General features: G+C 43.1%; 1 protein-coding gene across 1 annotated transcript in view; it reads left to right on the plus strand.

The window, feature by feature from the left end:
• The window catches only part of RASSF1 (Ras association domain family member 1), a 279,996-nt gene that overhangs the window by 216,030 nt on the left and 42,663 nt on the right, over positions 1 to 21,303 (plus strand). The window lies entirely within an intron of this gene.

Below are 21,303 nucleotides of genomic sequence, written 5' to 3' on the forward strand. Positions count from 1 at the left end.
AGCCTCAAAAATGCAGACCGGTAAAGTTGCTGTTGGTGTCTGTTTGAACAGGGTGGTCACTCCTTGACCACACGGGAGATGTCTTCCATCTTCCAGTCGAAATGGAATGTCGAAGGTCCAGAATTTATGTTTCAAAGTTTTGTCCAGGGTAATCGAAAGTTCTAGAGATTGGGCTCCTATACTTATACTAAGTTTAGGGGCTGGACCACCCTTAAGTGCCCTAGCAACCGGTTTGAACTTGGAAATGCATGGAGCACCTTGTGTGCCCCAGGCAGTGTCTGGAAAGCATTCACTGAATGCAGCCCTCCCTGCCCCAATACACTAAAGCCTGTCTGGGAAGGTGCTGGCACCTCCCTGGACAGTAAACCTATTGTCCAGGCCTCCCCTGCCGGAGTTTCGTCCAGCAACAGGAGGTCAGACTTGTGTCTGTGGCAACAGCATCCATTTTGTGATGCTGAGGCTCTGTGTAACTTTAACCGGGTAAACCAGTTACTACATGTCTTCTCCCTCTAGAAGGGTGGAATGCTACCCCTGCTGCCAGGACCGGGGGGGGGGGGGGAGGGTAGTATTCCAAAGTGTTTGACACCTTACACAACATGTTTTGATAAAACCAAACCAAAGTTAGCATTAACCGCGAGGATTATAATGCACTTAATAGTATATGGTATGGCTATATCATACAACAACTATAAGGAGATGGTTCCGAAAGCTGCAGAGGGGCTCAGCTCATGCTAGGGCACCCTCTCACATAAAACCAAGCACTCTGCCTCCAGGATTGTTAAGGCCTGCCATAGGAGTGACTTATAGGTGTATATGTGTCTATATTTATATATAGATATAGGTATACTATATCTAAGTAAGGGATGATTACCCCACCTTACCCAGGCTGTTTGAGCAGACCTGTGGTGTCAGTTTGGAAGGCAAAACAGGGGTGGCATAATACATGCAGCAGCCCCTGGTAGGCCTAAGGTGCACCTATGCCCTGGGTATCTATGGTACACTATACAGGGGCTCACAAGGGTGACCCAGTAACCAATCAGGTATGTACCTAAAGTACATGGTATTAATTTAGAGAGAGAACAGCTGGGCTGTGGGCCTGATTAGCAGGTACACAGTCAAAACTAAATTCGAAAAACCGGACAATCACAGCAAAAAGTGGGGGTACCCATAGGAAGCAGACCCTACTCTCCTACACTCTTCTGTCTTGCTAGTCCTGCTTCCTCTTCGTAGAACTCAACTCTGGCTAGAATACAAGCAACACAGGAGTTCTTACTATGTCCGCCCCTGAGATTCATGCGTGCTCTGGTTGCTGTGATGGGTGGCTCCCTGGTGATGTCCATTCAAAAACAGTGGCTGCCACTTAAGATCCCACTCTCCAATCACACACAAAGGATCAGGTTCTAAACATCGATTAGCTGGTGGGTCTAACAACAATCCAGAGCACGTTGCTTGGTCTGTCGTTGTGATGCGGCTCTTGACTGGATGTTTGTCATCCGAATGGACACCAACCTTCGAATGTTAGAGAGAGCTGCTCAGTGCTATGCATCTAGGCCAGGAAAGATTGCAACACCTCTCCACATTCTTCAGTACCATGATCCGCAATCTACTCTGATACCGTTTTGTAAATGTAATGTAAAATAGACTTGTTCAGCACACTGATACCATGGCGCAAGTTAGTAAGAACAACTGGAGTGTGGTCAGCTGACTACAGTGTTCTAAGTTTTGCACACATATTTTACTCTGGGAGTTAGAAGAGCCAATGTTGTTTTAATGATATTCCTGTTCTCAGCAAGATAACTGAATTGCTTGATGGTGAATAATATTTTAATAGGAACTGATGTATATGTATTCTTTTGTTTTTTAAGAAACCTTTGTGTTTCCCCTTTGAATCAATATGTGTTAAAATGGCTAAATAGTGTGACAACTCTGCCACTGACTGCGTTGCTTAATTCCACACACTTTTATTTTTGCTTAATTTAGTCAGTTTTGACGCATCCTTCAGTCAACATTCCCCAATAATTTGTTCCTCCTTTGCTCTCTATTCTCTCTAATCCCTGGACCAAGGTGGGCTCGCTGGCCTTTTTTAAGTGACCTATGTACTGCATGTGTAAATTGAGGAAGATTACTGATGGTGTTCCTTGCAATCAACAATCGCATTGGAGGGTCACCAGTAAATAGGTCATCTTGTAGAAGGGTGACAAAGTTGAGAACTTATTGAACCTGAGATCACAATTGGCACTGTGTCTCTCCTACCCACAACCGGTCTCCCGTGTTTCAGCACAAAATCCCTGGTCACCTGTAGGACTTCTACCTCACACTCTGGAGGCAAGGCCTACTGGAGCGGCAAACAATCTTTAGGTAGGATACACGTTTAGTAATAGATTGCCGGTATTTAGTGCATTCTTCAGGCACTCTTAGGCCCTGATTACAAGTCCATGGGACAAGGGATCAGAATTGCAAGTGTGTGATGATTAGCATATCTTTCTTTGGTAGATTCTGAAAGGCCAAACCTGCCAACATTTATTGGGTGGAAATGGCATGGAAAAAAGAGAAATCTTGCGGAATTCTGTGTCTTAAACACCAGTTTTACTTGATAAGCCTCATTCCCAAGTGAATACTTATAATAAGAGGTATCTGCCATACCCAGTAACTGCATCACTCTAGAGTAATGGTATTTACAATGTGTGTAAAACCCCCATCCTATTCCATACAGCTTTAAAAATACCTTTATCTATAGTCCATAGGGGTATACTTCTTCTGCACTGTTGTTAGGTCTGGCCTGAGACACCGCACATGCACTGTCACTTGCAACAATTTGTTGTTTCTAATTAAAAAAAATCTAAAAAGGGGCTTTTAGCCCACCCATTACTTACCATTGGTTGGCTTCATAGTCACTCTTATTTTTTTTGTCTGCTTCACTTTGTCTCTGCTTCCTAGGAGCATGACTTAAGCACTGATTGAGTTTATGATTAGTCTTCTTTCGCACTGTTTGCTTTTGGATTGAGGTACTTTTTTTGTGAGTATGTAGAATTTGTTTGTATGTTCTTTTTGCACACTCCTGTGCTGCTCTATCTAGTTTTTTAGCTGTTTTTATGCCTCTTCTTTTCTGATTTTTTGTCTTGGGCCCTCTGCTTCCCTCGCTTGTTTTCCTGATTTTTCAAAACTTCACCTCGTACTAAGCTGCTTTTCTCTGGCCATTCCTGTCAAAGATGCTCAAAAAAACAACAACACAATTTATTACATTTTAATAGTTACAGGTTGTAGTATTCATGAAGGGTGTGATTGTTTATGACTCATCCATGACCTTGTTTTGGCCGCATTCCATGTAATGCTGCCTGTGAAAAGCTGGCTTAGTATATGGTGCACACTTATGTAAGTGGGCACCCTGCACTAATCCAGACAACCCTTATGGTGATTTTAGTGGTCTTAGACAACCCTAGAAAGCTCTCTAAGTGTAGCTGTGGAGAGCAGCCTTCAGGCTTAGTCCAGAAGGAGTGTAAAGCAGTTTGTTTTACCAGAGCATAATCTTATTGGTTTAGATTAAGTGAAAAAGAACCACACAGTGTATTTATAAAAATATATATTTATTATAAGACACTCACTAACACATACAGATATCTCTCCTATCCGGAAATATATACAATGCACACAATACTTTGCAAATAAGGAGGTAAGTAGCACGAATACACAGTGGTCGCAGGGGGGAGACCAAACCATACACTAAAATAGTGGTATGCGAACCATGACTCAAGTCAAGACTATACCCAGAAGAGATTGAAGTACCGGGGACCCAGGAACCCCACGGAGGCCTTGTGCAGAGTGAGAACACGATTGCTGGCTCAATAAAAGTCAATGGGTAAGATGCGGTTGCAATTTTAAAGATGAAGGACCCTTCCCAGCGGACCCTGAAGAAACCTTGTGGAAGAAAGAAGATTGGAGAGCCACCTCACCCTTGGATACCTAAGGAACGAAGATACCTACACCAGGGAAGCTGTGTGCATAGTTGAAAAGTAGTGCCGTCAAACTCAATGGAGGACTTCAGGAAGATGCCGCTGCTGGAGAAGGTGAAAGTGACCGGTTGAACTCAAAGGTGGTTTCAAGATGAGAAGTACCTGCAAGCAGAGGGGACAGAGTCTATGCCACTCAGGAGTGACCAGGAGACAATGAAGATGAAAGCCCACCAATGTCGGGTGTTGCAGGAGAGCTGACGGTGGCCTTGGAGCTGCAGCTGTGCGGAGCAGGCAATGCTGTGGAAGACCAGGAGCCATTCAAGAGCTGTCCCCCGTCAGATGTCAAGAGTTGAGGGGTCTGTGTTCTTTGGGAACATCAACAAGCCTTGCCAGCTGCAACCACGTGGAAAGCGAAAAAGGTGCAGTGTCGGGACCAGTAAGGTCCAGGTGACTCATCACAAGCAGGCGAGTCAGAGCAGGCTCGAGCAATCAGGGGAGCCTGCTGAATTCAAAGAAGACCCTCAAGAGGACCCACAGGCTGGAGGCACTGGAGTTGCAAGAGGACCTTGAGCAGCTCACCAAAGATGCAGGCCCACGATGCAAGTATTGCAGTGAGGACGAAGATCTTGGTCACAGGAGATGCTTGAAGATGGGGCTTCTTGGAGCCTGATGATCTTGGTGGAACAAACCTTTGCAATGGCAAGTCAACGCGGTGCACACAGGTTTGGTTCCTGTGGCTCCAACAAGGGATACTGGCCTCAAACTTGGTGAGAGGACAGGGCAGGCCTTGAGGGATGTGAAGAACCACTACCTGTATTGCTGAGCCTTTCAGAGTCCGTGCGAGCCCAGGATCAGCAGACCGGTCAGCTTTTTTTGCGGTGCCTGCAGATAAAAGGAAGTGATACTTCAAGGGAGATTCTTTCAGCTATCTTGGATGTCCACTGGCCATGGAAGGTTCCTGTATAGAGCACAGGCACGGACGTTGCAGCAGAGGAGCAGGGCGACGAGACCAGGAACAGCAGGATTCTTCCCGGTTCCAGTCTTGATACCCAGTGCCAAGTTCAGCAAAGTACAGAGTGCCAAGACGGTTGAATAAAAAGTGGTGTCTTGATATGAATCTTGTTCCACAATGAATCTAGGACCCACCTACAGGTAAGCCCTTAAGTACCCTAAGGAAAGGGTTAGGACAACTCAGGGTTCCCTCCGAGGGGAGGTGTCGGACAGTGGGGAGGATACTCCCATGTCCAGTTTCGCACCAGAGCTGGAGCCAACGGCTCTCTGAGCTGATTTGAACTGGACTATGCAAGGAGGGCAACAAATGTGCCCCTCAAGCAGACTGAGTGGCGCTGGCAAGAGCTTCCACCCACCCCAATACACTAAACCCTGTCTGGGAGGTGATCACACCTCCCTGTGACAGGATACCTATTGTTATACCTTCCCCTGCTTGAGCTTGGCTCAGCAGCAGGAGGGCATAATCTTGTCTCTGGTCAGCAGCAGCCATTTTGTGCTGTCCAGGTCTAGAAGACTGGTACGAGAGCACTGAGGGCCTCCGGGAGGAGCTTCACAGTGCATGTAATCATACCCCCACACCGTAATACCAAACATGATAGGGTTTGTTACAGCCGGCTTAGAGATGGTCATCGCGTAATGATGCATGGTCGCTCTATGTATCATAATGGCTGATGCACTCACAACACGGGAGAATGTACTCCGAAGGTTGTAGGGGTGTCCTGCTCATGCAGGGGCACCCTCACACTTAGAACCGAGCATCCTGCCTTCAGGATTGAAAGGCCTGCTTTAGGGGTGACTTATAGGTTTGAAGTGCAGTGACCTTAGATATAGGGAAACCTATATCTGTTGGAAGTGATGTTAGCACCAGCTTACACAGGCTGCAATAGCAGGTTGTAGTTACAGTTTTAGTGGGCTCTCATGGGTGGCACAATACATGCTTCAGCCCATGGGGGATCCCTGGTGTACCTATGCCTTGGGTACCGCAGTACCATATACTAGGGACTTATAAGGGTACGCCGTATCCAATCTGGGATGTACCCAAGTAATTACCATACCACTTTAGGGGAGAAAGCACAGATACTTGGGGTGCTGATTAGCAGGATCCTAGTCAGACTAGTCAGAAACAGAATAGCACCAGGCAAAAAGTGGGGGTAACCATAAAAACAGATCCTACTTTCCTACACTGCTCTCCTATCCAATTTGAGAAAGTCAACATAAGTTACATGTATTTCAATTGCATTATCAGGTGATGATGGTGCTTGCTTGAATGCATTTGTTTGCGGCGGTTAGAGGTTAAGAAGTTGAATGCATCAATGCCATGCCATACCATACTCACACCATAATATACTATACATTAACAGGCCATGACATATCACACCCTACAAATGCATACCGTAATACACCATACTATACAATAACAGGTGGTACCAAGTCATACTATCCAATCAAGTCACCCTCACCCACCCATACCTCCACCCAACTCTGAACCCTCAAGTCACTCTCATCTCCATTTACCTCTACTCATGCGGGAGCCCTCCAGTCACCCTCACCACTCTTTACCTCTACCCAGTCCCTGAACCCTGATGTCACTCTCACCGCCCTTTATCTCTACTTACCCTGAACTTTAAAGTCCCCCTCACCTCCTCTTACTTCTGCCCACCCCTAAACCCTCAGGTCATGCTCACCAGTTTTTATGTCTACCAACCCCCAAACACCCAAGTCAACCTCACCTCACTTCCATTTACCTCTACCCACCCTTGAATCCTCAAGTCACCCTCACCCCCCTTTATCTCAACCCCACCCTTGAACCTTCAAGCCACACTCAACTCCCTTTAACTGTCCTACCCCTGAGAAACTCAATCAAAGAAGTTGCAGAAAATGTAGTCCAGTCCTTTCTCTTCCCAAGACAGAAGCAGCCACTGCAGGCCAACACAGCAAAGCCCACAGCAAAGTGGTAGTTCCTCCTCCCAACTTCTCCAGCTCTTGTTCTTGGCAGGTTCTTTGATCCAAAAGAGTTCTAAAGTCCTGGGCTCTGAGCCATAATACTTATGCCACATTTTCTCTTCGCTCTCTTTGTGGCAAGGGTCTCTGAGCCCAGTCCAGCTCAGTTCTGCTCTCTTTGGTCCTGTTTCAATACAGGAGGTGGAGACAGCATTGTGCAGAGGAGACACTGCCTATTCAGGTGCTAATGAAAACTTCTCCCACCACTCTAAATACCGACCTGGCCTATTCATCCCAACTATGAGTCACTCAGGAAAAGCAGGACACGCCTCAACCCCCCCCTTGTGACTATCTACAGTGAATGCACCTCCTCAGCCCCATCACAGCAAAACGAGAAAGTCAATACACAAACCATCAGAGGTACACAGAATGGTTAGGCAAGAAAATATCCGCTAACTAAAAGTGGTATTTATTTTTGAATCCTGAGTTCAGGCACACTAAACTCTATTTCTCTATCTTGTCCCATTGGAATTACAAAGCAACTCCCATGTTAGCATATGGGACAGATAGCCTTTCAATAGTGAAAAACGAAATTAGCAGTATTTCACTATCTGAACATGTCACACACCCCAGGACATATCCTTTCACATAAACTGCACCCTGCCCATGGGGGTACCTTGAGTCTACCTGAGGGGTGCCTTACATATAAGAAAAGGGAAGGTTAGGGCCTGGCAAGTGGGGGCACTTCCCAGATCGACATGGCAGCAAATACTGCTCACAGACACTGCAGTAGCAGGTCTGGGGCACCTTTGAAAGGCTGCTTGTGTGGGTGGCACAATCAATGCTGCAGTCCTACTAGCAGCATTTGATTTACAAGCCCTGGTCACACACAGTGCACTGTACTAGGGGCTTAGTAAATCAAATAAGCCAAACATGGAAACGCCAATCCATAAACATCATTTACAGTAGGAGAACGTGCACTTGAACACTGAACAGCAGTGCAGAATACCATTAAAAACAGGAGGCCAGAAAGCAAAAAGACAGGGGAAACACCTGGGGGTGCAAGGTCTAACAAGGGTTTTCAGCCATCTCTCTTCATCCATTGTTCTGTTGTTGTATCATTCACATTTTGTTTCCACCGATTACAGCATATAGCATTGGTCCGCCTACTTAAGCCACTTGGTAACTTCACTTAGAGTGACTGCATTTCGCTCTCACACAAGGAACACATACACACCCAAGCTAGTTCCCTTCAGCGCATTTGTTTTTGTTCTTACTTTATAATTCCTTTAGTATGGTCTTCGTTTTTAGAGCCTGATGTGATAACAGACATTTCTGATGCACATTCCATCTTTATAAGACACCATCTCCTGCTAGTGCTGTTGTAAATTCCTTTTGGAGTCTTTTGCTTTTCTGACTGCTGCCATTTCACAGCATACCAGACTGTAACCATTTGAAACTTTTCTGTATTGTTATCCTCTTTTTACTTTATTCTTTCTTTTCTTCTTTCTATTCCTCTTTTTTCTTTTCTTCTCACTTTCCTTCCTCTCTTTCTATTTCCCCTTTTTCTTTCCTTCCTTCTTGCCTTCACTTGCCTTTTTCATTGTCTTCTTTCCTTATTTCTCTTGTTCATTTCCCTTTTTCTTTCTCTTTCCTTTTTTTTGCTTTTGTTTCTTGCCTGCTTTCTTCCTTAAAGGCAAGAGGATTGCAGCCAATGCCAGACTGATTTACTTTTTGAAGTCTGTGTTAGCCAAGATCTTGTGATGTTACCAACATTATGTGTATAACATATTTACTTATAGGGATTTCAGCCTGGCTTCATCAATTAGTCTGTGGTTCATGTCACTCACATTTTTCTAACACCCACTCCTGCATGCATTAGGATCAATGTATCAGCCCACTTCAGCCATTGGCTGACTGCACTACGAGAAATGACATGCTGCCATTTCACATGGAAGACAACCACACACAAAGTAGTCCCCTTTAGTGCCAACACTATTATGGTAATGAGTGTTTTTTTAGACAAATAAACTGTTTTGCCTGTAGCCAATTATTGCTTTTAGATTGACGAGGGCCCAGCATATGCCCAAACAATAAAGTTTTGTAAACAAAACAAGAATTGCCAGAAGGCTGGTGGTCAATGCCAGACCTGTTGGCTTACTAGTGTCTGTTTTATTTTTGTGTAGGGGTACAGAGAAACCGGAAGGATTTTGCTACATTTTTATTCTGTGCAGCGATAAAGTAATACTTGGTGATCTCGTTTATCCATGCAGTGATATAATGAGAAATACATTCCTAGGGCTGTTATTTGTTTTGTACATTGAGAATAAAATAAGGATTTCCTTCATTCTGTGCAATGATAGAGTGACACAGGAAAAGCTGACATGCTGGTTTTTCTGTGTAGAGGTAATGTAATAGTCGGAGTTGTTGCTTATTCAGTACAATGTGGCAGACATAGTTGGGGATGCTGGTTATTCTGTGCAGTGATACAGAAATACTTGGGGATGCTTGATATTCTGTACAGCGATAAAGAACTACATGGGGATCCTAGTTATTCTTTGAAGTGTTACAGAACTAGTTGGGGATACTAGTTACCCTTTGAAGTGTTAATGAACTAGTTGGGTATACTATTTATCCTTTGCAGTGTTACAGAGCTAGTCGGGGATACTAGTTACCCTTTAAAGTGTTATAGAACTAGTTGGGAATACTAATTAACATTTGAAGTGTTACTAAACTAGTTTGGTATACTAGTCATCCTTTGCAGTGTTACAGAACTAGTTGGGGATAGTAGTTACCCTTTCAAGTATTACAGAACTAGTTGGGGATACTAGTTCTCCTTTGCAGTGTTACTGAACTAGTTGGGGATAGTAGTTACCCTTTCAAGTATTACAGAACTACATGGGGATCCTAGTTATTCTTTGAAGTGTTACAGAACTAGTTGGGGATACTAGTTACCCTTTGAAGTGTTAATGAACTAGTTGGGTATACTATTTATCCTTTGCAGTGTTACAGAGCTAGTCGGGGATACTAGTTACCCTTTAAAGTGTTATAGAACTAGTTGGGAATACTAATTAACATTTGAAGTGTTACTGAACTAGTTTGGTATACTAGTCATCCTTTGCAGTGTTACAGAACTAGTTGGGGATAGTAGTTACCCTTTCAAGTATTACAGAACTAGTTGGGGATACTAGTTCTCCTTTGCAGTGTTACTGAACTAGTTGGGGATAGTAGTTACCCTTTCAAGTATTACAGAACTAGTTGGGGATACTAGTTATCATTTGAAGTGTTACAGAACTATTTGGAGAAACGAGCTATTCTTTGGAGTGAAACGGAAATAGCAGGGGATGCTGGTCATGTGCAGTAATACGGAACGAGTTTGGGTGGCTGGTTATCTGTTCAATGACCAAGAAGTAGTTGCAAATGCTAAATAGTCTCTGTGCAGTGATACAGAACTGGTTGTGGGTGCAGGTTACACCCTGCAGTGATGCAGAAATACTAGGGAATGCTTGTTATGTTATGCAGTGACACAGAGCTAGTAGTGGTTGCTGGTTACACTGTGCAGTGATACAGAAATAATTGGGGATGCTTGTTATTCCGTACAGTGATAAAGAACTATTTGGGGATACTAGTTATCCTGCACAGTGATACAGAAATAGTTAAGGATGCTGGTGATTTTATGCAATTACAGAACTAGTATTGGTTTCTGGTTACTCTGTGCAGTGATACAGAAATACTTAGGGATGTTTGTTATTCCGTAAAGTGATGAAGAACTACTTGGGGATACTAGTTATTCTGCGCAGTGATACAGAACTAGTTGAGGATGCTGGTGTTTTTGTGCAATGACAGAACTAGTAGGGGTCGCTGGTTACTCTGTGCAAGGATAAAGAACTAGTTGTGGGTGCTAATTACTCTGTGCATTGATACAGAAATAGTTGGAGGGGAATGCTGGATATTCTATAGAGACCAGGAAATAGTTTGTTTGGAAGCTGCTTTTTCAGTGCATTGAAAAATGAGTGTCTGTGAAAGTTGGCTATTCTGTGCAGTGATACAGAAATATGTATCAGTGTTGGTTATTTTGTGCAATAATCCAGTGAGATTTAAATATGTTTCTCTTCTGCACGTCGATGACGATGGTGCCACGTGGCAGCCGCAGTCCCATGGGATTATTTAGCAGCGCGGCATTCCCACCCCCTCCACTTGTCTTCCTGTCTCACCGAGGTCCCTGCTTCTGCTCTTGGGATGTTTGGAATTTCTGCCCATTTCCGCTTTAAAGGGACGGTGGTCTGCAGAGCAGTTGTTGCTGGCTCCCATTGCGTCTGCAAAGGGACACGCAGGGAATCCCCCTGCCTTTTGAAACCCCACAGCTGTCCAGCATTCCATGGCAGGCATAGCTTCCTTCTTCTTCTCACTGTTGTTGAATGCTGCTCCACAATCCACCCTCAAGGGGGGTTCCAAGTGCCTTGTATAATTCATAGATGAGATCTTAACTACTCCCATTTGAGAACAAAGTATCTTATTGGAAGCATAAAATAACCTGATGCCGCGCTCTCAAGTTTCCCTGGAACTTGTTTATGTAGAACAGCCAAACTAGGTTCTTTCTTTGCATTCTGGGGCGTGTAGTCCTGATGTGATAATGCCTCAGGAGGACTGCAATCAATCAATCAAGTTTCTTGCAAAGCGTGACTACTCACCCGTTAGGATCTAAAGGCGCTGAGTGGGGGGATATGGGGCGTCTGCGGTTCAGTCAAAGAGCCAGGTCTTGAGGTTCTTCCTGAGTTGCGGCAGAGACAGTGATTGCCTGAGGTGCAGATAGTCTTGGCCTTGAAAAATTGTTGCAGTGTTTTTTTTTATCTCTTTACAGCATTTAATACCAAACAGAAAACATGTTAAAAAAGTAATGAAAGAAAAACATGCTGCCACCTAAATGTGTGATTTATATGCAATAGAATGAAATGTTTAATTAAAATAAAAAATAGCCCTTGCTAGTTATTGCAACAGAACAGTGTGTGTGCTTCCTGTCAGATAGGTGCACTTACAACAGGTGTAGGAATCCTAGTTTTAATGAATTTCACAGGAAAAGAAGTTTCTTATTGATGTGGTCCTATTAGATTTTTTTTTGCTTTTAACGGAAATACATAGCTTATACACACAAGAATGACAAAAAAATAAAAAAGAGGATAATGACTAGAAAGAAAAGCATTGGCAAAGTAAAGCATTGGCCCCAGTCCAGGCACTGAAGTGCAATTCCTTGTACTCTGGTAGGGAAAAGGCAGTAACTCAATGTGCAAGAGAGCTGAGGGTTGACCGGGGCTGACCAAAAGCCCCTCTCTGCATATTCATTTATCTTTTTTTTATTTATATGTGTTGTGATTAGAGGAGGTTGCTAAAATAGCTAAAGCTGTCTGTAGGCCAGACCTAAAACATGGACTGGATGAGAGAATCGCTCATCGAGCTTGGAAAATTGAGACCTCTCCATATAGATTGAGGCCTCACCTAGTCCTTTCTGATCTTGCTTTTCTTACATAAACTAATGGATTCTGTATGTTTTAGTATTTTTGTTTAATTTGCTACAACCTCATGTTGTATTCTCTGTGGAAGGCAAGGCTTATGAAAGAAGCATGAGCTCTCAGACCGATCAAAACTTGAATCACTACAATCATAGCGTCCATCCAGTCCAAACAAATTGGATTAGACATGATCCTCAACATAGTTTGTAAAAACTAAAATACAAAATTTGAAAATAAAATGTTGAATATTGGATTACATGACTTGTCGTAGCTAACATGATTATATACCACTCCCAGCTGTAAGTACTCAGGATATTTCAATTCACCAAGGAGTTTTGCGATCAAGTGAAGGTACAAGACTGCGGCAGTGACTATGCTTATAAAGTCAATGTAATCTTATAGTCAGTGTTTACAAGTTTTACATTGGCTATGAATTGGTATCCTTTCTGCGGGGGACAGGATGAAGGTGAACATTCTGCATGCTACTGTGAGTATAGAAATAAAGTGTTAGACTTTGGTGACGAAGGGCCACAGTTTTGATGTGGGCTGTGACTGATCTTTCATGAGTCCTAAGCAATCGGGCACACAAAGATTAATTAGCTTCTAGGAGGAAGCTTTCACTCACATTTGCTAACTGGCTAAAGTAGCAAGACCTTCTTCAGAGAAAGGTGTATTGTATGTTTGCAAAAACCTGTCAAACACATTCAAGCAGTAAACTATCTAAAGGATCAAAACCAAATTAGTTAAACAAAATATACCTGTAAAAATAAAAATGGTACAAAAATGAAAAGATTATGGGTTTATAGGTTATGGAGAAAACAAAAAACATGTCGTTAAGAGCAATGGTAATTCAAACACAGTGAAAGTAAATTGTCTGTGGTTGGTCTAGACCAAAGGGCATTCTGTGGCTGACCCGTGACTACACTTGCTTAGCCTCAATTTTGTCATACAGCTGTGGTCGTGGGGTACCCAGAAATTTTAGACGCCCCAAAACTTTACCTCAACCAGACCTCCAGACCAATTTGATTGTATACACAGATTAGATGCAAATACATTACAAATAAAATAACTGGTATGATTTGCTCTGTGTCCTAAATAATTCCATGATTCTTGATTTAGGTTTAGGTTTTGGGCTTTACCTAGACAAATGCATTTACAATCAATTAATTAACAATTTGTCTGGGTATTATTGAATAAAGGGTACAAAAAAGAAGCCCATTCATTTGATTGTATTTTACAGATTTTTATGTTATCGGAGATGTCTTAACGCAGGGACACATTGTCTCATGAAATTGTCGTTCAACACCATCTCCAATCTAATGAATGTGGGAGGACTTGTGCCGATGCCGACAATGAGAATAGCAATGATGATAACAATGGGACTAGTGCCGATGCCAACAATGAGAATAGCACTGATAACCATGGGACTAGTGCCCATGACAACAATTAGAATAGCGCTGATGATACCAATTGGACTAGTGTCAATGCCAACAATGAGAATAGCACTGATGATACCAATGGGACTAGTGACGATTCCAACCATGAGAACAGCACTAATAACCATGGGACTAGTATCCATGACAACAATGAGAATAGCGCTGATGATACCAATGGAACTAGTGCCAATGCCAACAATGAGAATAGCACTGATGATAACAATGGAACTAGTGCCGATGCCAACAATGAGAATAGCACTGATGATAACAATGGGACTAGTGCTGATGCCAACAATGAGTACAGCACTGATGATAACAATGGGACTAGTGCTGATTCCAACCATGAGAACAGCACTGATGATAACAATGGGACTAGTGAAGATGCCAATAAAGAGAATAGAACTGATGATACCAATGAGACTATTGCTCATGACAGCAATGAGAATAGCACTGATAACCATGGGACTAGTGCCCATGACAACAATGAGAATAGCCCTGATGATAACAACGGGACTAGTGGTGATGATAATGAAAATAGCTCTTATGATAACAATGGGACTAGTGCTCATGACAACAATGAGAATAGCACTGATGATAACAATGACTATAGCTCTGATGATAACAGTGGGACTAGCGCTAACGAGAACAGTGAGAATAGCGCTGATGACAACAATGAGACTAGTGCCAATGACAACAAGACTAGTGCCGATCACAACGAGACTAGTGCCGATCACAACAAGACAAGTGCTGAAGACAACAATAAGAATAGCGCTGATGATAACAGGCCTAGTGCAGATGACAAAACTGCATGATTAAGAGACTGTTACTCAGGGTCCGCACTGCTCATTCATAGGAGACACTGTCCTGGACTCACATGCCTCTCATCAGTGTGCACACTGGTCTTTAACCATATTCCTCCAACAGATTCTAGCACATTATTACAGGTTAATATGTTCCTTGTGGGGCCTCCTGACTCCTGCCATTGGGATTTAAGTTCTGCCACTATGTTGATTATAATTCCAGTACTGGAGCATTGTGCTTTTGGTAACACAAAGCCATCTCGTGCTTTACCTGTACTTGTTTGTTTTTGTGAGTAACGTTAAAAGAGCCAGTATGCGCAGTAGAAAGGGCTTTTCGGTAACAACAAGCATTTGCAATGCAATAGGTCATGCATTTACGCGAGTTTGACCTATTGGCATTGTAAATGACATATTTATGTTTCAATAAAAATAGCTCAAACTCTCGCAAATGCGAGACCTATTGCATTGCAAATGCTTGTTATCCTTGGGCTTAGAAACGCTTGTGAAGAAAAAATATGTCCAGTGGGGTGCTCCCGGCGAGGGCTCCAAAGGGTCAGATATGACAATGTACAGGTACAACTCACTATAATTTCAAAAGCTACGAGTTTAAAAAAAACGTTGCGCTCATCAATGTTGCATCGTTTCCAGTGAGTTTTGTGTCAGCAGAAAGCTGACACCATCCAAAAGGTAAATCAGGAAGCAATAGACAACCGTCTTTGGTGGTCTTTGGCAAGCAGGAACAAACTATTAAGAGCAACAACCAGGGAAGTCTCGGTCATGCTTGATTTCAATGCAGATTCTACCCTTGGATTGGGTCATGCATGGTATTTTGTGTAAATGGGTTTTTATTAAATGGCGTCTGGGAAAACGGCCATTTACGAAAACCTAACACTGTAAAAATACCACTTCCTGCCTCAGACCCTCTTCAAGATGGCCGAAAGCCAATAATTTAAGTTCCTTCTGCCACAATCACAATTCAACACTCTTCTGTTCTAGCGTGGCTCTAAATGAGCTGCAGAAGCCAAAAAATGGCAATCAACATTTACTGTACAGACTGGGAATTGTTTCCTGCATTCAGCAATAATGAGCTGACTGAAAAAGCATTTGATGTTTTCCATGTGTCAATTTGTGCCATATTGGGCAATAAAGATATGATGGCATTCCCAGGGGGAACAAGACTTTATGACCCTCCAGCATGTCCCATTTTGGTGGTTTGACTGCCCGCACTAATGCCCAGGAGCAGAACAAATGTTTTTATTTCTGGGCAGTTTTATATAGTGCGAACTGGGCCCAAAGGTATCAGAGCGCTTTACATGAGCACCAGTAGCATTACAGACGGACACACTCATTATGTTAGGCACGGGGAAATTAAGTGATTTGCCCAGAATCACAGGATGTTGAGCGTCCCTGCCGAGACTTGAACCTGGCTCCCGAGCTCGACCGCTCAAGCAGTTAGGCCACATCCTCTCCTTATACTTTACTTTTTCCATGGCGCTGCAAGTCAAACTTAAGTGAGGTTGCGTTGCACAACACCGCATCTCGCCAATCAGGAGTGACCAACACCACAACAATAGTCCCACTGTCCCTAGAGGTCTCAGGGTTAGATGTTCTGGAAGGAGGCATGTAATTCCTTCTCACCAGTGCTGGGCCTACTTGCTTCAAAGAAGTAATTAAAAAAAAAAAAAATAGGGCCTGCATCATCACAGTTCATCCACACTGGGGGACCAAAAACGCTTATCTGTGACATGCTCTTCGCGTTTTATAGCGCCTCACTTTTAGTGCTTGAATGTAACAGAGCTCCAGGTGCATTCTGGTGATTAGCTGGCTGGGCTTGCACCACTGTCTCCACAGCAGTGGTGCAGCCCTCCACATATGACATCTGAACTACCACCTTTGCCATCCTGGTCTCTACAGCACCTATTTTTATCACCATTTTGCTAGGTGTAACTCAACTGCGGCAGTCGATTTTTCCTATGTGCCAAGTTTTTTACCAATCGCCTCTACCCCTTAAAATATCTGCTTATATTATTTTCTGAGGCCCCAGCTGCCCCATCTCCAACCTCCTTGCCCATATGTATTACCATGGTTTCATCTGGTTTAGAGCTACAAGAAATCATGCTTTTCCTTGTTTGTGAGTTTCTATATCATTTCTTACCCTTTGCCAACATTGTCTCAGAAACCACCAGATCTCAGGGGCACCCCGCAGCACCCGCTGCGCACCAGAGGATTCCAACAAGGGGGAAAGAATCTGTGTGGGCTCCAGCATTCCCATAAAGGATCCAATTGGCTAGGGATCATGATTAGCGACCAGAGTTCACAAAGGAACAGCCATTGTGGGTGACCTCAGCTCCATCTCCCATGCAGGGTATTTTGAAGAGTAACCTCTCAGTCATTGGTGGTGAGATCTAGCCAATCATAATAATGATCTCAGGCATTCAATTCCCAGCTTTTTCAGCACAGTGATGCACTTCCTTAAAGAGTCACATGCTTTATGTTATCAAAAGTCGCCCCAAAGTACCATGCCTCCAAAATGGCGATTTTTTGTCGCAACAATGCTAACCTTTCCTATGCCTCCCACCTCCATTAGAGACCTCTGAGCAGTGTCAACCTTCAAATGAAATCTCCTTTCACTAAATAGGTGTGTTATGCCTCCTGCAACGGCAAGACAACGTTCTACTGAGTCACCATAATGGCAAAAAGGAAACTGAAATCCTGTGATTAGATGCCAAAAAAACCCTGATGACTGAACTAGCAGAATTATCCCTAAAGAGGGTACAAATCTGATAAGCATAATAGCGATTTTGCACAATACGGCCTGTACTAGAAAAGAAATGCACTTTTTGCAGATACTGATATCGGTAAGAAGGAAGTAACATCCCTGTAATGTGTTTCCTCAGAGACATATCGTGATGATTAGCTTAGTATTTTAACGAGGAATCCGAGATTTGTAAAAATGAATAATATATTTTTGTGCTTAAATGTACTGCTTTTAATAAACATCTGTTTTATTATATGTGGATTTTTTTAATAAGTATACATTGTATGATTTTAAATAATCAAAAAATGAACTTAATTACTTACTTACTATGTCTAAATGGCAAACTGTGCTTGAAATTCTGTTTAGGAGCAGATGTTCCGCTTGGCCAGACACAGTGCTCTTCCCTGCCATCCTGTGCACTTAGTGGCCTATACTTTAAAACTGCAATAAGAAAGAAGGGTAATCACAAGCTGTCACAGGAGGGTGACTCCAAGCAGAAATGTGTATGTTATTTGACTTCACCATGGTTAAACTCAGGCAGAGTATATTACAAATCTCATAATTGCTACAAGAGATTTGTACACAGAAGTGAAACTTCGCCACTGACCTTTTCAGCCCATGTTGCCTATATACTGTGAATTTTGTTTTTATAGGATTTTTCAAACACAATCGATACCATATTATATTTTAAATAGTAAAGATATATCCTGCACCTGAGGCTGCAAGGACAGCTGTGCAATCTAGAATTAAGGTTAGAAGCGGTTGGCAGAGCTATATCCATCTGACCACTTTCCATAGCTATAATCAGTGACTTTGTACAGGGGATCTGCACAGACTGCAGTTTTACCAGAGTAACACTTTGGACAACAAATGCCTATTCATAAAAAACAGAGCACATGCAGTTGGTCCTCGTTTGCAGGCTGCAGCACATCAGAGGTCAAAATATTATGGGGAAAGACGGGAAAAATATGGATTCCTTTACATTGTGTATAAGTACCATGGGCCATATGTATCAAACAAGCATTTGCAATGCAATAGGTCTCGCATTAGGAACGTTTGAGCTATTGGTATTGTAAATGACAATTTTTTTATTTATGTTTTGTTTTTGAAAATAGCGAAATTAATAGCTTTGCCATTTACAATGCCAATAGTTATAACTTTCGAAAATGTGACACCTATAGCATTTGTAATGCAATATGTGTTGTATTTACGTGACTTACATGTATTGATATTACAAATAACAATGGCTTTTAATTTTTTTTCAATAATTAATACTTAAATAAAAGTTATTGTAATTTATAATGGCAATAGCTTAAAGTTTTGTAAATAATTTTTGTGAAGATTATGTTCAGTGTATTTTATTGTGACGAAAATCCGAGAACAGAAGTGAAATATTAACATCTTTTTGTTACATTTGTAATAAAGCTTGAAACATTGAGAGAACATATTTGAATCAGGTGTTGTTAAATGGTTGCACAGATTGATGCTGTGGTGGCGCTGAGTGATGTTGTGATGGCGAACGAGTGATGCTGTCGCGTTCAGTGATGCTGTGGTAGCGCATAGTGATGTTGTGGTGCCCCTGAGTGATGCTGTGGTGGTGCGGAGTGATGCTGTATGCTATGCTATGTTTTGTTTTGCTATCCTATGTTTTGTTTTGTTATGCTATGCTATGTTTTGCTATCCTATGTTTTGAATTGTTATTCTATGCTATGTTTTGTTATGCTATGCTATGTTTTGCTATGCTATGCTTTGTAATGCTAAGTTTTGTTATGCTATGCTATGTTTTGTTGTGTTTTATTATGCTATGCTTTGTTTTGCTATACTATGTTTTGTTATTCTGTGCTATGTATTGTTGTGTTTGGTATGCTATGTTTTGCTATGCTATTATATGTTTTGTTTTGCTATGCTATGTTTTGCTGTGTTTTGTGGTGTTTTGTTACGCTATGTGTTGTTGTGTTTTGTTATGCTATGTTTTGTTATGTTATGCTAGGTTTTGTTATGCTATGTTTTGTTTTGCTATCCTATGCTTTGTTTTGTTATACCATGCTTTGTTTAGTTTTGCTATCCTATGCTTTGTTTTGTTATGCTATGTTTTGTTGTGATTTGTTATGCTATTCTATGTTTTGTTATGCTATGCTAAGCTTTGTTTTGTTATGCTATGCTATGTTGTGTTCTGTTATGCTATGCTATGTTTTGCTATGCTTTGCAATGATATGTTTTGTTATGTATGCTATGTTTTGTTGTGTTTTGATATGCTATGCTATGTTTTGTTGCGTTTTGCTATGTTTTGTTATGCTATGCTTTGTTTTATGTTATGTTATGTTATGCTATGTTTTGTTATGTTATGCTATGTTTTGTTCTGCTATGTTTTGTTGTGTTTTGTTATGCTATGCTATGTTTTGTTATACTATGCTATATTTTATTTTGCTATGCTTTACGTTATGCTATGCTTTGTTTTGTTATGCTTTGTTTTGTTTTGCTATGCTATGTTTTGTTGTGTTTTGTTATGCTATGCTTTGTTGTGTTTTGCTATGCTATGTTTAGTTTTGTTATGCTATGTTTTGTTTTGCTATCCTATGCTTTGTTTTGTTATGCTATGCTATGTTTTGCTATCCTATGCTGGTGAGGGTGTGTGAGTGTGTGTGAGGGTGTGTGAGGGTGTGTGAGGGTGTGTGAGGGTGGGAGGGTGTGAGGGTGAGGGTGTGAGGGTGAGGGGGTGTGAGGGAGTGTCAGTGAGGGGGTGTGAGGGTGAGGGGGTGTGAGGGGGTGTGAGGGTGAGGGTGAGGGGGGGTGAGGGTGTGTGAGGGTGAGGGTGTGAGGGTGAGTGAGGGTGTGTGAGGGTGAGGGGGTGAGGGTGTGTGAGGGTGAGTGAGGGTGTGTGAGGGTGAGTGAGGGTGTGTGCGGGTGAGAGGGTGAGGGGGTGTGAGGGTGAGTGAGGGTGAGTGAGGGTGTGTGAGGGTGAGTGAGTGTGTGTGAGGGTGGGGTGTGTGAGGGTGAGGGGGTGTGAGGGTGAGGGGGTGTGAGGTTGAGGTGGTGTGAGGCTGTGTGAGAGTTTGAGGGTGAGGGGGTGTGAGGGTGTGTGTGTGTGAGGGGTGCGAGGGTGTTGGGGAGTGAGGGTGAGGGTATGTGAGGGTGAGGGGTGTGAGGGGGAGGGTGTGGGGTTGTGAGGGTGAGAGTGTGGGGTGGTGAGGGGGTGAGGGGGTGTGAGGGTGAGGGGGTGAGAGGGTGTGAGGGTGAGGGGGTCTGAGGGTGAGGAAGGGTGAGGGGGTGAGGGTGATGGGGTGAGGGTGACAGGGATGAGGGTGAGGGGGTATGAGGGTGAGGGGGTGTGAGGGTGAGGGGGTGTGTGGGGGTGAGAGGGTGTGTGAGAGGTGTGTGAGGGTGAGGGTGTGAGGGGGTGTGAGGGTGAAGGGGTGTGAGGGTGTGTGAGGGTGAGAGGGTGTGTGAGGGTGAGAGGGTGTGTGAGGGTGAGAGGGGATGAGAGGGTGTGTGAGGGTGAGGTTTTGTGAGGGTGTATGAGGGGGTGTGAGGGTGAGGGGGTGTGAGGGTGAGGGTGTGTGTGAGGGTGAGGGTGTGAGGGGGCGTGGGGGTGTGAGGGGTTTGAGGGTGAGGGGGTGTGTGAGGGTGAGGGTGTGTGAGGGTGAGATTTGCAATTAAGGAATACCTTCCCATTTATTCCTATGGCGTAGGAGGCTCATAGGAATGTGTGGGAAGACATTCTCAATTTGCGATTAACACTTAGAGAATTGCAAATTGAGAATGCAATTTCAAGGTTGTAAGGGTGCCAAAAGGGCACCCTGATGCACCCCTGAAATATGAATGTGTGCACTGTTTGCGCACACACATGCCCTAAGGGCATGTATGTGCGATATATGGCACTTTTAAAAAATCAAAAAGTGT

Source organism: Lissotriton vulgaris, chromosome 9, assembly GCF_964263255.1.
Source record: "Lissotriton vulgaris chromosome 9, aLisVul1.2, whole genome shotgun sequence".
Classification (NCBI taxonomy): Eukaryota; Metazoa; Chordata; class Amphibia; order Caudata; family Salamandridae; genus Lissotriton; species Lissotriton vulgaris.